General features: G+C 32.6%; 1 protein-coding gene across 2 annotated transcripts in view; it reads left to right on the top strand.

Annotated features, from left to right (window-relative positions):
• The first annotated feature begins 1,758 nt into the window (after nucleotides 1-1,758).
• Nucleotides 1,759-12,613, top strand: part of LOC123533809 (cGMP-gated cation channel alpha-1-like) — a 78,476-nt gene continuing 67,621 nt past the window's right edge. For both annotated transcript variants that reach the window (XM_053519138.1, XM_053519140.1), the window contains exon 1: nucleotides 1,759-1,841. The gene's annotated coding sequence lies outside the window, so the exon portion shown is untranslated. The remainder of the gene's footprint in view (nucleotides 1,842-12,613) is intronic.

The following is a 12,613-nucleotide window of genomic DNA, read 5'->3' on the forward strand; positions in this document are numbered from 1 at the left end:
TTGTCAGTTGTGTTCTATCCCATTTTCGAGACATAATTTGTTATGCTATGCAGTTTCTAGATCAATATTTCCTAGTTATTTTTGTTGAATCCATGATAATATTTAGTTCTACAGCTTGATCTTCCTTGGCCATTCGGTTATTCCACAGATGTTCATGTTTTTCGTAAATCTGACCTTCGGCATGTGCTTGAGTGCTAAAAAAAGCAAGTTTCCGTTCCGGCATTGACCCGTAAAAATGGAAATATTCATACATTTCTATTGACATTTGCCATTATCTGTTAGCAGTGGATGATGTTTTTTAAACAAAATATTCAAACGCAGTTTTTGTTTCTTTTTAAACCAAATGGCGTCGTGTTGATTTCACGGACCTAATCACCAACATTCGATATCAGGATATTGGATATTTAGCGGATGCATCATTATGTAACATAGTAGCCTAAACAAAGCCGAATTTTGACACTAAGTATCGGTCTCATTTGAATAAGTAAACATGTAATAAACAGAAAACTTGTTGATATTCACCAGTTAGTATAAAATAAAAGGAACATTTATTTGTTTTCAATGAGAAATCGAAATATATCTTCACCGATAAGGGAGACAATTCTGATATTTTCATTCAGGCTCCGCCTTCGAGAAAATACTGAATTGTCTTCCTTATCGGTGAAGATATATTTCGATTTCTCATTGCAAACAAACAAATATCCTGTATGTAATACCAAAACTATTTAAAGGCTTTGTTTCCCTCCAACGACGTCAAACATGTGCTTTAGTACTGTACAGTTTATCATGAGAACTCGTTACGAACAAACTGGCAGAAATTATAATTTTACCTATACGATTTTCCAAATATTTTTTAGATTCGAATTGATACTTTCGTTCATCTTTTGTAGAAGAATTAAAAATTTCAGTTTTTCTCTCTCTCAAAAATATTACCGTATGAGCGAAGTCACATTAATTCATTTACCTCTGCATCGAACAGCTGATATTTGATTCTGATTTAACAATATAAAATTGACATTAGTAAAAACATTGCAAATTTTAATGTTTACAATACATAAATGAAAATTAGAAAATTACATGGTTATTAATAACAGTCCATTATCAAAGTGCACATATAAATGTGTTTTAGCTCTTGGGACCACAAAAAATTAAAACGAATATCAGGTATCAAAGTGAACACAAAAATTATTTTCTGGCACTTTATGTCACGGACCTTTGAGTATTAAGATTGCAAGACGTTATTTATTTGCATTACGGAGTCATTAGAGTTTATTCAAATTAAGTTCTGCTTTGACATTATTTTTGCAGAGGAACCCGTTTAAGTTTCATAATATGCAATTGGTTGAAGACATCTTAATGCATTTCTGTAATGAATAAAAACTATTTGCATTAAGCTAACCGTTTAACGTTAAGTGTATTTGTACCATATCAATTATTACCTCGCTAGCTTGAAATTATAGCACTTTTTGACGTTAATCGAAAAAAGCAGCCTCCGTAGTCATTTATTTCTTCTTTTGGTAATTTTGTTTTTTTAAAAAGCGTGACGTCGTACATTCAATATGCACTTCATAGTTCAAAATACTAACATACTTTTACAAATGAAAATATTCAGAACATATTTAAAGTCGTGCTTGCTCAATACTTTTAAATATTTTTGTCAAAGTGATTGGGTCAGAAAAGGAATACGGAGTGAGTAAATACGATTAAAGTATTTTATCAATAACAACAAAACCTATCAAAATTTGTATTATACAGATGATTCGACAAATAAACAAATTTCATCAGCCAAAAAGAAAGCACGATACAGACTGGGGACTACCTGATTTTGAAGACAGAAAAACGTACATCATAGTTTAAAATGATAAATCCATTCGAGCCAAGTTTTATTACTTTCCTTGTGTTATGCAAACGATATATGGTACAGCTATAAGACACTTGTATGATCCGTACTTGACTAAAGCCCTGCAGATTATTAACCCCCAATTTTACAGACTATATTATCTCACTTTTAGATTTTAGAACATGGTTAACAATTTGCCTTATTCGCCGCCCTAACTGAAAAAGGCGAAATTTCAAGTTTCTTCTAAAGCACATTAAACAGCTTGTAAGCTTACCAAAACTTTCAATGCCCCTTCGATAGCTTGATTGATATCGTTCATAATTCTACTTGTACATTTGTCAAATTTTCTAGCCATTTAGACAAGCCTCATGTAATGAACATATGGAAATTTCAACAAAATCAATTTTTGCAAAGGTGCAAGGACACCATTTCTTTCATATTACAACCTCTACCATTTATAAGGAATCAGAGGTGTAGATATTGAATTTTCACATATATTTGTTCAAATATTAAACCAAATGTAAATTTTAATCAAAAGGAATAAAAAACAAGAGATTGTTTTGTACCTGTCATGACTTTCCTTCCTTGAAATGAAATGTGCTAATTTTTAAATATGATATATGTATTATATGTCATATGTATGTATTTGTTTGACTTTCTAAAGCTGCTCTGAAAGATATTGCCAATAATATCGCGGGACGTTAGAAGTTTGGATTAATATATTACACGAGCACGCTTTTTGGAAATCATTAAAAATAGGATGGGGTCTCAGAATTAGTATTTCTGACAATGCCATTTCAGTTGTAGACATCTTTAATCAAACTCCTGCTCAGAATGTAATTTGTAGACGTATGAATAACTTATAGTCAATATCATGGGCAATTTGACTTTGGTTCAATTAACACTCGCATAATATTCAAACATTTTCAAAAATCCTGTTTTCCCTCATCTGATAAAAAAGAGACCCCTGTTCATCAGACTAGTCAAGCGCTTTTAGGTTTCTAAATGCCTTGAGATTATATAGCCACAGTATTAATGATTTCATTGTTGCCACATAACACCACTTTCCTATCATATTTTATGTTGAATGCGCTAAAAATCATAGTTTTCGAAATGTACCCATTAAATGCGTATTGCACGATATTGTATGAATTTGCCATATAAAAGCAAGACTAAACACTGATTGTTTTTGTTTTATTAAGTGATACCTGAATTACAAAGATATTCTTTTATCGTAAAAACGAGTGAATAAGTGAATTTTTGCGAGTATTTATTATCCTATTTGTTCTGATTTTAACAAAGTAAACTGAAACTGTGACAAGTTTATGCAACAAAATCACCGTTTGTCATCAAATGTTATTACGTCATGGCGTCAAACATCATTTCGACGCGATAGAAAAGAAGACCTCACAACACAGTCAAATTTTTGGTGAATGTCGTCAGGAATATACATGTATAAATATTGCTTGGTTTCGTGTTAGAATCAAATTAATGTAACTGTTAACATTTTCATTTTTAATATTTTTTTCTTGTCGCTCAGGTGCGTAATTATAATTATATCACTCGTGTTGATCTCTCGTCCGAAACTTATTCAAAGATGAAACCAATAAATCAATGGCTGGTATATAACATTTCGTAAATTAAACACCCATGTTGTCTGTAAAATATGTAGACTTTAATCATACAGTTGAAATGTGAAGTAGAAGAATATGTAGTTGTTATCATGTCGCTATATGTTGTTTTGTTTTCTTTGAAATTGTACGCTGCTGTGGTTTTCCGTGATGCATATTTATCGTTGTTATTTCCACTTTACAGAACATCCTCACCCTTTCATATATCCCTTACTCATTTTTGTATTTTGCATATAAGTAAAATATACTTGTTGTTAGATTTTCGAAGCAACCCCTCTGCTATATTTTTCCGCTACAGTTTCTTTTTGTTGCGGGTCTGCTGTGATGCTTCCTTCCGGGAAATCTACCCTTGCCTCCTTTTTTTACATCTTTAGGCATATCCAGATAACTAATGTAAAATGTGACAGAAAGATACATCCCATATTTTTGAGTCACTTGGTTTTCTGGTTAATTAAGTGAAACGGAAGTTGTCGGTATCCTCATTTGATTGGTCAATATCGGAAGCTCATTAATATGGACCTCTTTACTGCTTTCGGAGTCTGTGACTGTGTGACAGGTACTGAAGAATAAGAAAAAGTAGAACCTTATTTCATGGAATTTTCGAGAATGTTTGCGATTATTTATCAAATGGACATACATCTAAGAATGAGAGCATCCAAAAGTTTTCTGCATTTATAGTTGTATCTGAACAAGAAAAGTTATTGTAAGCTGCGTGGAATAAAAGGAAATATTTATTTATTTTGTCCAGGCCTTCAAGTATGCATTGCTAAAAGCCAGCAAATAAAGGTGGGAAATACTTTATCTAGGACAAATATAGATTGAAAATACTCTATCTAGGACAAATATAGATGGAAAATACTTTATCTAGAACAAATGTAGATAAGAAATACTTTATCTATGCGCAAACAAAAGTCCCAGTAGGAAAGTTTCAATGCAAGTTTTTAACACCTGTTGAACATGTAAAAAAATAAAAAAGAATAAAGGTTTTCGATTGGGTATTTTGACCTTTTTGACGGGTTTGATGAACTTGACTTTGTTGGATTTCAATTAATGATTGTGGAGACCCCTATCAAAAATGGCAAGAATATTGAAAATGTGCGTTCGAACTCGACCATCGAGCTCAGAGTCGACATCTTCAGCCTTTTGATACAGATAATGAATTCTTGAATATGATTGTAGACGAGACAAATACTTATACCCGAAACAACAAAAATGACCTCTGAAAACGGACACTAGACGATGAATAAATAGTGTGCTTATGTTGGCTTTGATATGTATTATTCACGTTAGAATTAATGTTTCTTTTCTGAAAATAAGAATTGATGTTAATTGAGGCATTCAGACGTCTGGTTGCCAATTTCTATAAATGTACATTAGTCAGGCGTCGACCAGACATCTAAAGAAAGCACAGAAATGGCATTCTGAGCTAAGAATATATTTCGAAACAGACTTTTGAACATTCTAAGTGAATATAAACTCTCTAATACTACTGATCACGGATATCCTCTCAGGATGATGGGTTTGGCAACATATATACGTGCAGGTAGACTTAAACTTAAGTATATGACTGTACGCCTTGACATTGTTGCTCCATTACAAATAAGCATTGCTTACTTTGCACTGCATATTCCTAAAAAAGCCCGCATACTCTTTCACAACTATGAAAACGTCCTTAGGACATTCTTGGTCCTTTGATTATGTAATTTAACTGCTGATGATGTATCAAAATGTCCAACTACCCAGTTGCTAGCTTGCTGATTAACACTTTTATTGTTCATCTGCCAAAGAACATGTTAAGGGTAGAAAGTTTCCTTTTTCCACATAAAAGTCACACAACGCACGCACGAACATTATGTGCGTGAAGATGATATTACTAAACATTCAGATCATTTTCTTGAAACGTATTTTGAATTTGATGGTATAGCAAATCGTAAATCTGAAAAAGCAAATGTTTTTTCTCTCTCCAAACATTACTACATTAAACAAAGTATATGTCTGTGCTGGTGTTTCTTTTTCATTATATATTTACGTTTGTATTTTTTTTTAATATAGAGATCACGACTGTCTTTTATAACTTTTAAGATATACAATAAGACGATACTTTATTATCTGTATCCGTGAGAGAATCATCTGACAACGTGAAACAATGGCATCCTGTTACAGAAAAGCTTGCGTGACTGAGCTTACTTGTTTGAAATACGAAACTACCATTTATACCTGCTGAAATGGCTTTTGATTAATAACAAATCTGATATTCAGTTCACGCTTTGGCGTTAATGTATTTCCTCTGTTTCTCTAAGGTAAAAATGTGTAAAATTACCCAAATGTAAATGGATTTATTTCACTGACTACCTGCGTCTCCCTTTTGATAATTAACCCTTGTAAAAAGTGGAGGGAAACACATGTACAGTGGCATTTATTATTTATGTTTTCAATAATTCCGCGGTAATAACTCTAGAGAACAAAATAAAATGCATTAGAAAAACATGCAAACACATCTGTGCTTATGTAGTGTGTTATGAGAAAATGAATTTAATGGACAATTCTTTTCAAATTTTGAAAAACAACTCTAAAGAACAAACCCCTAATCATTTTGTCGTTATATTGATAAAAAAACATTCCAAAGAACATATTGCTGATGTTGGTGGTACAGAAAACGAATACCCACATTAACACATGATATGATGATAGAGCATAAACACATGATAAATGATACAGCGTAAAGAAGATTGAGTAGAAAAAAATAGTTTTTGATCTGATTGAAATGTCATATTTGAAAGAATAAACAAGTTTTATATTAAATCTATGTAAATACTAACTATATAAAAAAACTGTCACATTTTAAATATACAGCAGAAATTTCTCAAACCACTAAAAACTAGAAGTTTTTTTTTTTTAACAAACTGGTGTTACTAGGTATCACATTTAAATGTTATTGCAGTTCTACATGCAAAGTAATTTATATATTTAGCATAGTTAGATATATTTTCATGATTTTTTTTTCTAGATATGAAATAATATCAAATGAAAAATATACTACGGGAAACAGTGATCATAGAGCACCTGTTAAAGAACCAACATCTGAGCCGCGCCATGAGAAAACCAACATAGTGGGTTTGCGACCAGCATGGATCCAGACCAGCCTGCGCATCCGCGCAGTCTGGTCAGGATCCATGCTGTTCGCTAACAGTTTCTCTAACTGCAATAGGCTTTGAAAGCGAACAGCATGGATCCTGACCAGACTGCGCGGATGCACAGGCTTGTCTGGATCCATGCTGGTCGCAAAGCCACTATGTTGGTTTTCACATGGCACGGCTCACTTATTCTTATTGGCGAATAACCGTTTTCCCAGACATGTTTGAGACTCCGACTTGATCAGCAGGCGCACTATATGTCAATTAATATCTTTAGATTAAGGAAAGCTCGAAGTGAAATGACCAGGGTTGCTTTTTAATGATTAAGTTTGGTTTGGATATCCTGAGTATTGCAATAGAACGTTTCAAGTCTAATGCAGTGTGTCATAAAAACAGTTTAGTACGGAAGAAAGAAAATATTAGAATGAATGATGTGTCTGGAACACTCTTTTGTTCCTTTTGCTTCAGAGGTACAGAAATAAAGTATGTTTTTGTAATTGTTAAAATCTGTTCAGAAATTCTTTTTATGTTTTTGTGAATTCGATTACTTTGATTTAACGAGTCCTAATGGAATAGAAACGTTGGATATTAATCATTTTTCAATGTAAGTTACACATCCGAGGAAACAGAAGGCACGGACTTATTTTATTGATATTTCTTTCCAATACGAAGACCACACCATTTCATATTAGACACAGAAACAAAAATATAAAAAAATACTATAAATGTGTTTCGAATAGTAAAACTGCTTAACGTCATGATGTCTCTCGGAGTTTGTTGATAAGTCTTGGAAGTTATAGCTGTTTTACTGGATCTTACGTCTACAGGACAAAGGCCATATGTCGTCTGTCCAGCATTTGGTGGTGTAGGTTGACTCAAGGTGTCCGTATGGACATTGTTTCAGGCAGTAGTTTATACCTGGGCAGAACCTACAAGCTGAATGACTGTTTCATTCAAGCGACTTTAACCATCCGGGTACGGAGGCATTTAATAATGAATTTGTCAATACATATTTTTCTGGACTTATTTATTGATTTGATCAGCAGGCGCCTAATACGTCAATTTACATCTTATACAAGCATGACTGCCTTGTTAATGTCAAACATCTATTTATCTTTTTCGGCGACGCCGTCTAAATTCGTTTTCGTTACTTATGCCACGTGACTTCAGTTTGCAAATCAAACTACTTTATAGATAATTTATCAAAATGGAAGATTTATGCAACACTCTGTCTGATTGGACGAGAGTGTCAATTTCTTTCACTCTGTTGATTGTGCTACGCTGAGTGAAATGTAGACAAAGCGTTTATCCTAAACGACGCTGTTCACAGTTTTAAAGCTTACTTTGGCTCAGTATATTTAGCAAGAATATTGATATATCTCAAAATGATAAGTAAGTTTAATAAATAAGATAAAAACCTGTTCAAATACCAACATATATCAAATTAAAGAAAGAGCTGAATACGGTCTGCGTATCACATGAATAAGGTTGTGATAAGAGTCTTTTATATGCTTTTAAAAAGATTTTCCTTGTTACAATTGTCGTCTGTATATGAAAAGGTTTCTTGCTTTTGTGACTTATTCAGATTGCATATTAAAATGAGTACTTGTTTGCTTTGATATATTTGTTATAAATTATTTAACTGATTTATTATATATGAATATTTTTCTTTAGTATGGTATGCAAATATTGAACTCAGTTGAAATCTGTTTCATTATATATATGCTATATAATGACTGAATCTCATGACACTGAAATGAAGGTACGTTGCATACAGTTTATCTATGTGATATGACTACGGTCAAACTTTGCTTATGAAACAGAAATATTGAAATAATTACAATTGTATGTTTTGCTTGACCTTCACTTTTTATAGGTGTGACGTCATTGTCCAAAGATTCATGAATAGCGAATATGCATTTGTTAAAGCGGGATCAGTTGGCCTATTTTAGAAATAAATAAAAATAATAAATAAAAAAATCCTTTAATTGTTTTTTTCTCATGTATTCTAATCAAACTTGATTTGTAGCATCTTTATTAGGCCCGCAGCCAACTTTGTTCAGCTGGGACATTTGACACCATTTAGGGGCTGCTAGAGCTAAAACTAGAAATGCCTTTATACAGCGTCTCATGAACAATTTGGTGGATCTTTGTCATACTTGGTCTGGAGCATCATTATAAGGTCCTCTTCCAAATTTATTTATATAGGAACTTGGGCCCTATTAGGGACCACTATAGCTAAAAGTAGATATGCCTTTCTTCGCATTAACCACTAAAATGTAATGGATTTTTATCAAACTCGATGTGTAACAATATCGTAAGGTCTCCTGCTATTTTGTTACAAATGGGGATAGGGACCAATTTAGCTAAAATATAAACACGTTTAATGACCTCTTCTCATGAACCGCTTCATGAATCTTCATCAAACTACTGCTGTAATTATTCGTCTAAGGATAAACGAAACAAAATTGCAACCTTAGAAACCTTTGCGAAAAATTAAAAGAGAACCATTTAAATTGTTAAAGTGTGGTGTTTAGTTTTGCCATTTGAAAAATGTTAGATGAAAGATGTATGTTAGATGAAAAATTCGTAAACTTTTTTCCTTATTACAATTCGCCGACCATCATTTTTAAAAATATTTCTTGTTATGATTATCTTCAATCGAGATATGCGGTTCTTTATTCCTTTTAACCTTAAGTGTATGTTGCTGAATGAAACAGACTGGAGCCTGAGTCAGAAAATATTAGTAAGAATAAATTGTCTAAAAGCAGATGTAATATCTTGGAGTCTTTGAAAAATAGATCCATGGTACAAAGTCATTACAAAGTAATTTGCAGGGACCGTTAGCATAAAATTACGTGGTTTTGAACAAAACGATCATTTCGTGTGCGGCTTAAATGCATTAAATATTAAAATGCTAAAAATATTCGCTAAACTTAACCAGGGGCGGAGGAGAGTGGAATGGGTGGTGAGTTCTGACCCCAAGTGTCAGTGTTCTGTCATATTTTCGATTCCGAAATGTATTCCAGGTAAAATAGTAGCACTCCTTTTCCACACCGGTATACCTGGCGCTAAATAATATGTCGACAAGACGTCAGTACTGTTGTGTTTTAATAAAAAATGCATGGTTGTTTTCATTTTAGAATCTGTTAAAACTGAATATATTAATTCATCTTATTTCTCATGCAAAACATATGTTAATACCATGGAAACACGATAATAAAGTGGCATTATTTCCTTGGAATTAAAAAGATAATTCATGAATCGTAGAATAACTACTTGTATATAAATGTACTAATATATATATCTCAAAACTACATGAACACAGTGAAAATTTGTAAAACATAATAGTTTTATTTTCAACTGTTCCTTAAGTTTTAGATGCAAATCAGACAACTTCTTTCTTTCCAGTTTTGAACAGTAAAGGAATATCTAGAAACAAATCTAATCCGCCGTTATGTTTTTCGTCGTCATGGGAACAACATCGCTGCCAGTTTCATTAAATATTAAAATTTTCATAAGTCTTTTACAGTTAATCCGATTTTGAAAATTCTGTTATTGCCTTAAATTATTTAAGAAGAACTAGTAGCGAAATTAAACATAAGAATGCCATTATCTTACTTCTCCTTTAAATTTCAACTATTAATTTGCCTTTTAAAGGTTAACTATAGTTTTGAAAATCAGTGTTAGGAATACAAGTTAAGCTCTCACTCCTTAAGATATTTGTTGCTGATAAAAATGCGAACGTGAGGAAGAAACTGTTAAAAAGCTAATGTGTCCGGAATCGAATATATATGTACAGCATAAGAATTGTCTTGCTAAAATTGACCGCAGAAAGTGGGCCTACACTTGATAATATTGCTCATTAATTTCAAATGTTTCGGGATGAGAAAAATGTCTTCTGTTTTGAAATACATTTCCACGATACATTGGCATAGCGAATGAACATCTACGTTACATATTTGAAATGCGTTCAGAAATACATGTAGTTATATAAAATTCCGTATGACTTGGATAGCATCGTAAAAAACTTCATTTTCTAAAATTTTCTGATCAGAAAATATGGATAGCAAACTGTAACTTTAGACCGAGTTCGGCACGATAAGCTATGGCTGTATAAGCTTATCTGAGGGTAAGATACTGCGATCACTCGCCGACCGGCATCCGTCCGACGAAGGTCTATCGTCAGTACTTTTCTTCGAACATTTGTAGCTTTAAAATCTAGTATTAGGGATACAATTTAAGCCTCTTAGTCCTTAAAAATGTGTTTTGCTTACAAATCGAGAAAAAAAAACGTAAGGAGGAAATTATTGAAAAGCTAATGTGCCCAGTATTGAAAGTAGTTCGGCCAGTACAGGATTACATTTACTTCGTTATGAAGGTTCCAGAGTGCCAAACGAACGCAAATATGATAATATCATTCTGTATTATTTGGTCAGAAGCCTTCAGTACCAAGGTTTTGCTTTAATATCTAAGCTTTGAAGAAAGAAAGAAAAGTGTTAAAAAACCCCAACACATTTGTGCTCGTAAGATTAAAGGAATGACTTACTCTTTGATCATTTATTATTGTCGTTAGATTTCTAGACATGTTTGAAGTTCATATTTCATCAGCAGGCGCACTGTAAGTCTGTTTATATCTTTATGCTGTCTACCACTCGAAAGTTGCTCTTTAATGATTATGTTAAGTTTGGATATGAAGAATTCTGTAATTGAAGACTGAGTTCGGCCTTTTTGTCCTGAGTAAATGTAAAGTAATCTAATCTATGATAGATTATACCACATTGAAAATGGGAACAACTTTTGTTCTTGTTCTTGGGTTTAACGTCACACCGACACAATCATAGTTCATTTTGCGACTTTCAAGTTTTTCATGGTACAAGAAGACACAAGAGGTGTATTTTTTTTGCTGCACATGTTTTTTTTTTGTATTTCAAATCGTCAATTAAATGATGGGCGAATATTTGTATTAACGTCATTTCAGTATATTTTATGGTGTTGAATCAACTGGGCTCGTACATAGCAGAAATAACCCATATTCGCCTCATCCAAATGTCGAGATTCGTCCAAATATTATTAATTACACTGCTTGTTATCCTGTCACCAACAAGCTGTGTAACGATTTTATCTTGCCGACTACCCTTTACTTACATGCTATAATCTAATATTTTGTAAATTAACAAAGCGGCAGCCATTTTTTAAAATCAAAATTCATATCTGAAATGTACTAGCAGGATATGGAATATATCCTGTCTCCACGTGACGTCTATTGACCAATAGAAATGCAAGAAACTTGTAGGAGGCAAGATAACTATACATATTAATACTGTGTACTCGTCCAGTAGAACTCACTATTGTACTGAATATTGTTAAATAACCTAATAATATCTGTTCAAGTGATTACTTCATGGTCTTGAACCAGTATCTTGAGATATAAAAATGAAATTTCTAACGACAGATGACGCAGATTTACATATTTGAATAAGAAGTACTACAAAAAATTGCTATACATTGATGACATATCATTTTAGACATGCAGTAAATAAATATATAAAGATTAAATCCACTTCTATTCTGATGTTTTATTGAATTACTCAATGAATGAATACCAACAATGTTTATTTCTGTATATGTATTTTCTAGACATGTTTGCATTTCTTATTTGATCAGCTGTTGTATGTGCACTATATGTCAATTTACCTTAATTTACGTCAAAACGCAGACAAAGTAAAGAAAATGCGGACGTATGTTAACCTTTTAAGATTATCTTTAACAAAGATATATTGTGTTATTAATCAATTCAACCTTTTAGACTCCAGAAAGTGGATATGACTGATAGAAACAGTCAATTTTTAGTAAGAAAAGTGTCTGGTGTCTTGCCTCTTTGAAAATAAATCTGTGTTACAAAGCCGTTAACTATAATAAACGTTTATCACATACTAGTATATGAGGTCGCGGAAGTGTAGATAAAGCCATTATGAACAATTTGAGTAATAACATATTGACGTTGA

This window comes from Mercenaria mercenaria, chromosome 12, assembly GCF_021730395.1.
Source record: "Mercenaria mercenaria strain notata chromosome 12, MADL_Memer_1, whole genome shotgun sequence".
Classification (NCBI taxonomy): Eukaryota; Metazoa; Mollusca; class Bivalvia; order Venerida; family Veneridae; genus Mercenaria; species Mercenaria mercenaria.